Genomic DNA, 12178 nt, shown 5'->3' on the forward strand with positions numbered 1-12178 from the left:
TGCATAGTGGGAGAAATAGGAAATCAAAAGTATAACTCTGGTGTTTTCAGTCTAAGCAACCGGAAGGAAATGTATTTCCATTTTGGAAGGAATAGCTTTGAATAGGATGTATCAAGTTTTCAGTTTTGGACACGTTAAGTTTTAGAACACCTATCAGACACCAAAGTAAAGATGCTGATAATAGAGTTAAAAGTCCAAGTATAGATACTAGGAGACATTTGAGTAAAAGGCATCACTTTGAGAGGTTTCAGGTTATATTGAATAAATAAAGCCATAGGGAAGTAAGAGAGATGGTATAAACACAAGAGAATTGATCGAAATGTATAAGGGTTTAGGACAGGCACTGGCAAACCACACAGCCTGTAGGCAAAATCCAATATCTATTTTTATAAATAAATAAAGTTTTATTGGAACACAGACATGCCAATTTGTTGCCATATTGCTTACGGCTGATTTCAAACTACAATTCCTCAGTGGGAAAGCTGCAACAAAGATTTTATGATCCACTTACTGTAAATCATTTATTTTCTGGTCCTTTTCAGATAAAGTTTACTGATCTTGGTCTAGAGGAAAGTAGTTAGCAGACTGAAAGTTGAACTATTTTTCACCCTAGTTTTCCCAGGACAGTCCTAGTTTATACCCATTGTCCTAGCACCCAGAATAATTAAAGAACAGACATTGTCAATTTCTGATAGGTCTTTGGACGACATATTATTTGATCACCCAACTGAGACTGAAAGAGAAACATTGCACCTAGAACACAACAACTAACAATACACCATTACATTTTATCTTGGTTAAATGGCCCCAAAGGGTGAAGCCATGTGTAATGATTATTTTAATGTCCTCAAAATTAACTAATTCTCTGATTCAATTTAGACAAATGCTGACAGTGTCTGTATGTGCTATATTATATGGAAAAGTGAAATGGCACTACGTGTAATTTGAATAATATGAACTGGAATTATTTTAATAGAATTCAAGATTGGGGCCTTCTATTTCAAATTGTTCTGATTGTCTTATATAGGAAAAATATTTAGATTTTATTTATAAATTTTCCTTCAAATCATTAACCCAATTATTTCTTCTTTCAGTTATTTGTATTGATTATATAAGGTAGAAATGTGCCATGAGCCTAAAAATGGGAAAGTTTAAAGATATATAATTGTTTCATACTTTTAAATTTTATTCATTTTTAATTTGTTATTCTTTAAACTTTTTGATGTTGGTTGGAATGAAAAATATGTTACATTTCCATGTGGCCATAACTGTCTAATGGTTTTGATTTAGTTCAAGTTGCTATAATAGAATATTGAAGACTGGGTGACTTTAACAAACATTTATTTCTTACTGCTCTAGAGTCTAGGAAGTTCAGGATCAAGGTGTCAAAAGATCTAGTGTCTGGTGAGTGTCCTTACCTGGCTCACAGACTGAAGTCTTCCCATTATATCCTCAGGTGGCTGAGATAAATCATCTCCTGTCTTTTCTTATAAGGGCAACCAATTCCTTTTATGAGGGCTCCATCCTCATGACATGATTACCTCCTAAATGTCCCATCTTCAAATACCATCACACTGGTTATTTATCTTCAACATATGAAAATTGGGAGAAAGTTCAGTCCATAGCAAGTTATAAAGATAAAATAATCAATATTTTTTTAGGAACTCATGAGTATTTGCAAGATGACATGAATCAAATAATATAAAATTTATCAGTCTTTCAAAGGCAGTCAAATCTTTAGCAAACTAATTGACTGTAAGCTATGACTTCCTAAAAGATATTTATAAACCAATTCATAATATGAACTAGTATAGACATAAAGGAAGAATAGAGTTTTTAAAAATTATTTTAAAGGCTGTATTATTCAAAATGGATAGGGAGAGTTCTGAAAATCAAGCAAATCAAATCAGTGTTGTGGCATCATTATATACTTTATTGCCTGGTGGAGCCTATGGTATAGGGACTCTACAGGAAAGCTAGAGGATATGCTATTTAGTTTTATGAAATCATGAGTTTATATTAAATTCTTAAATTACTTGTCAGGAAGCATAAAAATGATAGTGTAGGTTTGAAAGGACAACTATATGTGTGGGATCATAGAAAACAATCAATATGTGAATCAAGGAAAGTGATCCTCCATGGATCACCTTATTTATAAGATAGAATATTTTTAAAGTAATTAAATATTATAAAATGAAAATTCTTACAGAACTATTATACTTTTTATGTTGTATAATTTTCCATATAAGATAATTTGCATTACAATTTCAAGAAAATATAACAAAAGTTTTGAAAACATTAAGGTTAACTTTAAAAAGTTATATATAATAGCAAACATTAAGGTTGACTTTAAAAAGTTATATATAATAGCAGTTTCGACTGTATTTAGTTTTGTAGGTGTCTATTAAATTTGTTGACATTCATATTAAACCTAAGAATATATATGATTGCAAGTTTTTTTCTGGTGAAAAATTAGTTCCTCCCCTAACGAAGGTGAAATAATGGTGCACAAAATTCATAGAACATTTCTGTTTTCATTGTTTTGTTTCCTCAAATACATGGTAGAGTTGTATTCACAATCTAATTTCATATACTGTTCTCTGTCTTGGTGCATGAATTTAGACTTCATTTTAGGTATGCGAATTCCTTCAACATAAAAAGGCTACTTAAAAATGGATATCAGAGTTAGTAAAGAATCCAATAATAAACATATAAAAATGTGCTCTCTTATAGAAAAACACTTTATTTAAAGTGGTATAAAGAATTATGAAGAATAATACCAAATAAATGCTATAATGATTATTTGAAAAGCTATTCAGATATATATATAACATTTCTTGAATTAGGTAGATATAACATGAAACTATATCAAAGTTCCTCTGCTAGGTTAATTTTTAAAATGGTTGCAAATTTTGTCGGTTAAAAACTGAGTTTTTTGCAGAAGAATAATGGAATAAAAATTTTCCATATTACTAATGAAAACTCTTTATAAAACTTACAATAATTAAACACTTATTGTACTGAGGAAAATAGAAGATAGTTTAAGAACTTCACCACCATTCTCCTGAGTCTCCAGCTTCCCAACTGCAGATCTCGGGACTTATCACCCTCTATAATTCTGGTATCCAATACCTTATCATCAATATCTTTCTCTATACATATACATCCAATTAATTCTGTTTCTCTAGATATCCTTGAATAATACACATAGCATGGCTCAAAAAGGGTAAAGAATGCATCACAGCCAAAAAAGAAAATAAGCTCACAAAAAAGAAACAAAAAAATCATTTTTTAATCATAATAGAAAAAATAATCTATATTCTCACCAAAAAGGTATTTGAGATGATTTCAAAATCTTAATGTTGAAAAAAAAATCAAACCATAATTATCATGAAACAAGCTATAAAGTATTTGCATTAGCTTGTAAAGAGCTGAGAACAGGTCAAATCTGCCCTTTCCAGAAGAAGAAATAACAGAACAAACTAACAATAACTTTTCTTGGGCCTTTCAGAGATTGAGATAACAGGGCACACCACCAACTGAAAATATGGAAAGATAGGCAGCTACAGGGAGAAATAGAACCTGTTCTTTTGCTTACCTTGGGCAGAGCCCCTCAGTGCCCTCAAGCTGTTTGGACATTAAAGCAACAATTTTGATGAATTGCTAGAGGCTGAGTGTGAGCCAGTGTGAGAGTGAGAAGCTCTCCTGGGAACACACTCACAGGTGGTCCTCATACTTTTACACGTGCTTATGGTGCTGCCTGGGGAGGGGAAGAGCAGTCTCCATGAAATCCACCTGTACCACTCCTCTTGTTGAACAAAGCCTTACTTTGTAGAGGAAAGACATCATCAAAAGACTCTGATGAAATACTGCAGATGGGGGAAGGAACTCCACCCAGCCCCAGCCCCTCTATCTCTACTAAGTCTGAGGTTCAAGGCTTAATTTGCTCCTTTCCTGGGAATGGAACAGGAAAAGTGGACAATACCTGCTGGAGCTGAGGAAGCTATTAGGGGTAAAGGAGAAAAAAACTATCCCTGAAGCAGGGACAGAAACACTTAAAAAGGCTATATCCTCCCCCACCCAAGACACAGGTCCAATATGCACTCCAAAAATTGGAACTTAATCAAAAGTTTAGAAAACACCCTTTCTAACACTATTACCAGGCTAAGAAGACTTCAGTAATAATAGTGCACTGCCTACAACACAGTCCTTTAAATGGAATAAGCATTAAGAATATCTTACAAAAGAGAGAGAGAAAAAGAGGACTGTAGAAAAGCCAAACAAAATAATGTTATGATTGTAGGTGTGGATAAAGTGAAGGTTCCTATGGCCAGGATTCTCACCTGGCCCTGGTTGGCTAGTGCACTACACATGTGTGGGCAATAGATCCTTATTAACTCTGTATAAAGAGCTCCGCCCAGTGTTCTGTGTGAAATGGCGGCATTGCTGCTGCATGACTGCAGGGTTACAAGGCTGCAGGAGAGCAAAAGCTGAAGTGGTGGCAGTGCTGAGGACAGGGACTGAGACAGCTATGGAGTAGAGAAGCCCAGAGGCAGAGATCAGCTTGCTGCAGACTTGCTCTGAGTAGATGGATCCTAGTGATTGACGTTGCCACCATGGGAATTAAGTTGGGCATAAACCCTTTTACCCCAAGAACATTCCATTGTCATTTCTTTGGTCTCATTGACTCCATAGTGAACTTGCATGGGGCTAAAACCCATTGACAAGACAGTATGGATTTTTTTAATTTTTGGGTTTATTCCAGATAACAATGTGCATTTATTAATGAGATACAAATGTGAGAAGTGGGATTATTCTGGAATAACATCTGAATAGGAGCAGAATATGTGTGCCTAAATAAAAATAAAACTATATATAGAAAGAGTTTGGGGTATGTATGTAGCAACAAGTAATCAGACTGGGGGCATTTCATGGGTTGGTTTCAAAGTAACGGCTTGCTCACAAGGTATAGAATAATTGATTTCTGTAGCAGAGAAAGATGGCTATCTTTATGCCCATTTTATGTACTGTAGATTTGTTCTTGGGAAGTAGTTTCTGAAGCAGGAATTACATTTCATGGCTCTTATAGGTGAGTGCAAGTGATATTCAACATCCAACATGAGTGAATATGAGTTGGTAGGCAGAATAATGGCCCATAAGATAACTAACCATAATCTTCAGAACCTTTGGGTATGTCAGGTTGCATGGCAAAGGAGAAATAAAAGTTGCACATGAAAATAAGGTGACAAATTAGTTGATTTTAAGGAGATTATCCTGAATAATCGGGTCGGGCCAATGTAATCACAAGTGTTCTTACATAGGGAAGAAGGAGGCTGAAGAGTCAGAACCAGATAGTGTGGAGAAAATGGAGGTTCCTATCACCAGGATCCTCACCTGACTATAAACTACTTGATGATATGATTGACCTACTGCTAGGCTACTGCTTGCACATCTGTAAGCAATGAGCTAGTATTGACTGAGTCACTATATAAAGAGCCGTTTCCCGCTCTCTGGGTGGAGGTGGGTAGACTTGCGGAATGCTGGGTGCGGGTTTACCATCATGAGAATAGAATGATTTCTCAGTCTTGCTGAATCAATAGTGAACGTGCCCATGGCTGAAACCCTCAGGCAAGACAGATGGTATCTTCAGAAAGAGTTGGATGACTGTTGCTGGCTTTGAAAGTGGACTGGAGCCATGTGACAAGGAATGCAAGCAACCTCTAGAAGCTGGAAAAGGTAAGAAAACTGTTTTTACTTTATAGCTTCAGAAAGGAATGCAGCTCTACTACAGATTTCTGACTTGCAGAACTGCAGGACAATAAATTTGTGTTATTTTAAGCCACAGGTTTGTAGTAACTTGATACAGAAGCAATAAGCAAAGAATATATAAATGAATGTAAGATGAATGTCACTTTGAAACCAAAATAATTTTAAAAGTGTCTGTTTTCTTCATTGTCTCTTTCTTCTTCCTCGGGGACCTTGGAAATCAGATGCTTGAGTGTGGGACCCATGGGCTGGTGCCTGAAGGCACCTTTGGAGATTGACTTCCTTTGAGTGGGAAATGCACATCTGTTTTGTTAAGTCACTTAGATTACTTATGTTATTTAGTGAAGGCTCCAGTATTGTCATGGCTTGGCAGATTTCAGTTAGGAAAATCATATTAGAATAAGAATAAATCTAAAATAGAAACATCAGTAAAATTTTATAAACTATTTAATGATTTTATTGCATTTTGAAAAATAGCTGTATTTATAGTCATAAAAAATGCTTATAACACTAAAAGTAGGAACACAAAAGTAAACTGTATTAACAAGTTTGTCTTTCATACAGGCTGCACAAATAGTCATTAAACTCATGGCAAGTTTTGGAAGCACCATATGTTGTTAGAGCTTCTGACATAAGATGCAAAGGAGATTATGGCAGTATCTAAGGAAAAAGATGATCTGGCCAAAATCTGTAAACCTTAGCAACAGGCTTTTATTTTTAAAGGGCAAAAAGTTTTCCCAGTACTTAGAGATGATTTAAAGCTTTGATGGGGTGGAAACCTCCAAACAGTAGTTTGCCACTGCCATAGGTTGTGTATGAGCACAAAATGTTCATCAGAAACTTGAGGGCCAGCTCCCACCACCAAACACACAATTAATAATTACAGCTCTACTAAGTGCACAAAGATAGGTCTTGCTTTTATTAAGAGGAAAAAAGTTTCCAAACAAGGTGATACCTAGGTAGTTGACCAGGACCCTTATGATTCATTCTTTTTCTTTTAAAGACACATTTTCAACACATAGCTTTTCTAATACCTCAGCAAGTCTGATATTTTCCTTCTTTAGCCGCATTACATACTGAATCTTCTGGTACAGGTTTTGGTGACCTGCCAACTTTCCATTTTTCTCAGCAAGAAATTCCACCTGGTTCCTTAACATTTCCTTCTTCTGGAATATTCTTTCCTTTTCTTCGTTCAATTCTTTGAGCTTTGATCTCAGTTGTTCCATTTCTTGGAATGCTTTAGACTCTAAAGTTCTGGTTCACTCCACTTCCTCAGTCATTTTAAGGCATTCTGTCTCTTTTTTACTGAAGGGTACTCTGGACTTCCTCTAGGTTTGCTTTCATTTTCAGCACTTCTTCAAGTAATTACTTTTTAGCAAGTCTTTCTTTGATAATTTCTTCTTGTTCATTCTTCAGCTGTTGACTGTCTAGATAACTGTTGACTATTGTCTCTTTGTCTTTTAATATCATCCAGCTGATATTGCAGAAGCCAGGTTTTCTCTCTCAACTGCTCAGCTTCCAGGTGTAGGTTTTCCATTTCACACAACTGCCCCTTTATTCTGAGGATTTCAGCATTTCTGGCCTCTCTATCTTCATTTAACTTTGTTATAAGGTGTTGGAAAGAGATCTTAGAAGCTCTTCCATCTTCTATCTCTTGTTCTTGTGTTTCCAGGAGTTTTGCCAACTGTGTTTGAAAATGAGGTGGTGTTCTCGGGCTCTGGGGGTACTCGGCAGCAGAATCCATCACGAGTTCCAGTTGCTGCATTTTGAAGTTATATTCATTCTTTTTCTGTTCTACTTCCTCTTTCTTTTGGTTTAGCTGGTGCTGAAGTTCCTGGATCAGGGCCTCATCCTGGGCAGACTGCAGTAACTGAGTGCTTTTTCGAGGCCTCAATGAGCAGGTTTAGCTGCTCAGTGGCATGAACCAGATTCTCAAAGAGCATATCCCTCTCTATGTCCTCAGAAAGTATTCTCAGTCTAATGGTTTCTCTCAGGTCCAGAATCTCCGCTTCCTGTCTCTTAGTCAAGTCTTTGCTCTCTTCTTTGTCAACCAAAACAGAGCTGTTTGGAATTGGAAACTTACGTCCTTTACTTCTTGCTTCAGGGTATCAATAATTTCTGTTTTCTCACAGACTGACATTCTTAGCTCCTGGGTGTGGCTCCTGAGGTCAGCTACAACTTCCTTGTCAGCCTCTCGAGATTTCTCCAGAGAACTGATTACTTTTTCAGTAGCACACAAACTCTCTTCTAGTTTTTGTACTTTTTGCCATCTGCTGTTCACACTTGGCCTTCTCTTTCTGTTTCTCCTGCCGTACAGCCTCAAGAACTTCTAAAATTTCTTTAGAACTGTTTTCTTTATCTTCTTCAAATTGTAATAATAGTTTGTTATTGCGGTCTTTTTCTGCCTCAAAAAGCTCCATCAAATTATTCAGGTCAGATTTCAGAGTTTCATTTTCTTTTTTGCAGGTTGGAGATTTTTTGAAAATTGGTTAATTTCAAACTTCATTACTTCTTGTGAGTTGTCATAGGAATCCTGTAGGCAGGCTTCGCTCTCAAGAAGCTTTTCATTTTCTAATCTGACATTATCAAGTTGAAGCTGTATGTGGATGTGTCTTTCAGAAAGGTTATTGAGTTCTTTCTCCTGACTCTTCGAATGAACAATATTCCAGTTTCACCGAAGAGAGCTCATTGTCTGCAGAATCAAGAACTACTCTCAAATCATGCACTTCACTTTTCAAAAAGTCATTCTTCGCTTGCGTGTCCTGGAGCTACTTTTCAACAACATTCAACTGTAAGATGTTCTTGCTGCTGTTTGGTCCAGTTAGTTCTTTCTGATGAAAAAAGCTCCTGCATCTGTACTGTTACTCCACTTTGTGTATGTGCTGCTGAAGCTTTAGGTTTTTATGTTCTTCATCATCCAAATTAACTGAAAGGGCATTGATTTGTTCCTGCACCATTCTAAGCTCTTCAGAAATGGCCTCAAAAGCTTGTTTACTCATCTTAAAAGAGCCAGTACCACTTGAGATATCAGTATCTAATTTTCTAGAATTCTTAATGTGCACAGAGCCAAGCTCCCCAGTTCTGGGCTTAATTTTGGTACAGGTTGAGACCAAAGTTGATATGCCTTGGTTGATGTAGCTATATTCTTAAGTGTTTCAGCACAAATTTTATTCAGTTGAGAAACTTCTTGCCACTTGCAGGCCCTTGTTGCTCCCAAAAGGTTTTCAAGATTAAGGTTTGCTTTTTGTCAAAACTGAAGCTCCAATTCTAATTCTAGTTGCTTTTTCCTAGTTAGCTCTTTGAATTCTTCATATTCTTGCTATGAATTGTTCAGTTCTGTCTGAATTTGCAGGAATTGTGATCTTTGCTTCTCAGTGTTTGCTAATGAACATGGCTCTTTCAGAGTTTTAGGAGAGAATCCTTGCTGACCCTATAATAAGGAGGCAACTTGGTTTTTGTCACTTTTCTCTGTGGCAAACAGTTCAGAGAAAGCTTTTTCTAGTACTGCAATGATCTGAGCATCCATTTCTTGGGCTCTTTTCATGGGCTCTAATAATCTGTTTTCTATTCTTCTCCCTGAGGGAATGATTTTTCCATAACATACTTTGCCACTCTGGGGTGGTGCTCTATTTTTTCTCACAGGGTTTGAACCTCATCCCTTAATTCTGACAGCGAACGACCTGCTCCTTAGGCAGAAAATTTCCCCAAGACTCCTTGTGAAGTTTCTCCAGGTGCATTATTTGATCCTTGTGGAATTCCACAATCATTTTATTAGACTGTATAAATTTTTCTTTTTTGAGGGTAAGATCTTTTAGTTGGGTAACTTTTCATACCAAAGACTTCTTTTCCTGTTCAGCTTTCCTAAAGAATAACATTGCCTCTTGGAAATACTTCATGTAATTAGTCTCTTTTTGTGCTCAGGAAGCTTTCTGAAGCAAGCTGAGCAAGCTGGTCTTTGAACCTCTTCACTTCAGCTAGGAGCTCTCTCACATTTCCTTCAGTGTCTTCATTTACCACTGCCTTATTTTTAATCAGTTTGGCTTTTGAGCAAATTTAAGGGTTGACAGGATTTCCCCAAAACACCTGGCTCCAGGATGAACATTTGCAGTTATGGCTGTTTTCGCATTACCTCCAAGGGAATCCCGGAGTAAGGTGAGTTTGGAGTCTCTGTAGCAGACATGTCTCTGTTTCCCATTGCCCACATCGACAAGTACAGTAATCACTTGGCCCAAGTTGTTCAATGATCAGTTTATGTTACCTGTATCCTTCAGTCTCATCCCTTCTGCATGAGAGACCCCGTCTGTGTGCAATTGCCCAGCACAAGCCGCTAGGGGTCGCGGTTTTCCCAGGAGAGAAACGCGAGGAGCAAGCAGGAAAGGATTTGGTTCTCCCAGCTGACACACGTGCCATCTGCCCATCACCATGAAAAGGCAGAAGAATTTGATTCAGACCAGAATCACACAGACATCCTCCCTGAGAGGGAACCAATCTTCCTGAAAAATAAATCAAAATAAAGGTCATAACCATGCTGATGGACTTGCAGAGAAATATGCAAGAGCTAAGAAGGGAGAATATAGAAATAAAACAATCTCTGGAAGGACAGAAAAGCAGAATGGACCAGATGCAAGAGGCCATTGATGGAACAGAAATCAGAGAACAGGAACGCAGAAAAGCTGAGGCAGAGAGAGATAAAAGGATATCCAGGAATGAAAGAATATTAAGAGAATTGTGTGACCAATTGAAACGTAACAATATCCGCATTATAGGGGTACCAGAAGAAGAAGAGAGAAAAAGGGATAGAAAGTGTCTTTGAAGAAATAATTGCTGAAAACTTTCCCAAACTGGGGGAGGAAATAGCCTCTTGGACCACAGAAGTACACAGAATTCCCAACACCAGGAACCCAAGGAGGACAACACCAAGACACATAATAATTAAAATGGTAAAGATCAAAGACAAGGACAGAGTATTAAAGGCAGCCAGAGAGAGAAAAAAGGTCACCTACAAAGGAAAACCCATCAGGTTATCATCAGACTTCTCAACAGAAACCTTACAGGCCAGAAGAGAATGGCATGATATATTTAATGCAATGAAACAGAAGGGCCTTGAACCAAGGACACTGTATCCAGCATGATTATCATTTAAATATGAAGGAGGGATTAAACAATTCTCAGACTAGCAAACATTGAGGAAATTTGCCTCCCACAAACCATCTCTACAGGGTATTCCAGAGGGACTGCTCTAGACGGAAGCATTCCTAAGGCTAAACAGATGTCACCAGAGAAAATAAAATAAAATCACAGCAAAGAAAGCAGAACAATCAAATACTAACTAAAGGCAAAAAAAAAAAAACTACCCACAAAAGCAGTCAAAGCAGTCAAAGGAAACACAAAAGAGCACACACACACACACACACACACACACACACAAAACACCTAACATACAAAGAATGGAGGAGGAGGAATAAGAAGGGAGAGAAATAAAGAATAATCAGACTGTGTTTATAATAATTGCTCAATAAGCGAGTTAAGTTACACAGTAAGATAGTAAAGAAGCTAGCCTTGAACCTTTGGTAACCATGAATCTAAAGCCTGCAATAGCAGTAAGTACATATCTTTCAATAATCACCCTAAATGTAAATGGACTGAATGTACCAATGAAAAGACAGAGTAATAGAACAGATAAAAAGCAAGACCCATCTATGTACTGCCTACAAGAGAGTCACCTCAAACCCAAAGACATGCACAGACTAAAAGTCAAGGGATGGAAAAAGATATTTCACGCAAACAACAAGGAGAAAAAAGCAGCTGTTGCAGTACTAGTATCAGACAAAATAGACTTCAAAACAAAGTTACAAGAGGTAAAGGACATTATATAATGATAAAGGGGTCAATCCAACAAGAGGATAGAACCATTATAAATATATATATCACCCAATACAGGAGCACCAACATATGTGAAACAAATACTAACAGAATTAAAGGAGGAAATAGAATGCAATGCATTTATTTTAGGAGACTTCAACACACCACTCACTCCAAGGAACAGATCCACCAGACAGAAAATAAGTAAGGACACAGAGACACTGAACAACACACTAGAACAGATGGACCTAATAGACATCTGTAGAACTCTACACCCAAAAGCAACAGGATATACATTCTTCTCAAGTACACATGGAATATTCTCCAGAATAGACCACATATTGGGCCTCAAAAAGAGCCTCAGTAAATTAAAAAAGATTGAAATTCTACCAACTTCTCAGACCACAAATGTATAAAACTAGAAATAAATTGTACAAAGAAAGCAAAAAGTCTCACAAACAAATGGAGGCTTGACAACATGCTCCTAAATAATCAATGGATCAATGACCAAATCAAAATAGAGATCAAGCAAAATATGGAAACAAATAAC

The 12178-nt window shown here is 36.9% G+C and overlaps 1 pseudogene; it reads right to left on the bottom strand.

Annotated features, from left to right (window-relative positions):
* Window positions 1–6511: 6511 nt before the first annotated feature.
* LOC118933554 (kinesin-like protein KIF15) lies at window positions 6512–9970 on the bottom strand (annotated as a pseudogene).
* Window positions 9971–12178: the final 2208 nt, after the last annotated feature.

This window comes from Manis pentadactyla, chromosome 6, assembly GCF_030020395.1.
Source record: "Manis pentadactyla isolate mManPen7 chromosome 6, mManPen7.hap1, whole genome shotgun sequence".
Classification (NCBI taxonomy): domain Eukaryota; kingdom Metazoa; phylum Chordata; class Mammalia; order Pholidota; family Manidae; genus Manis; species Manis pentadactyla.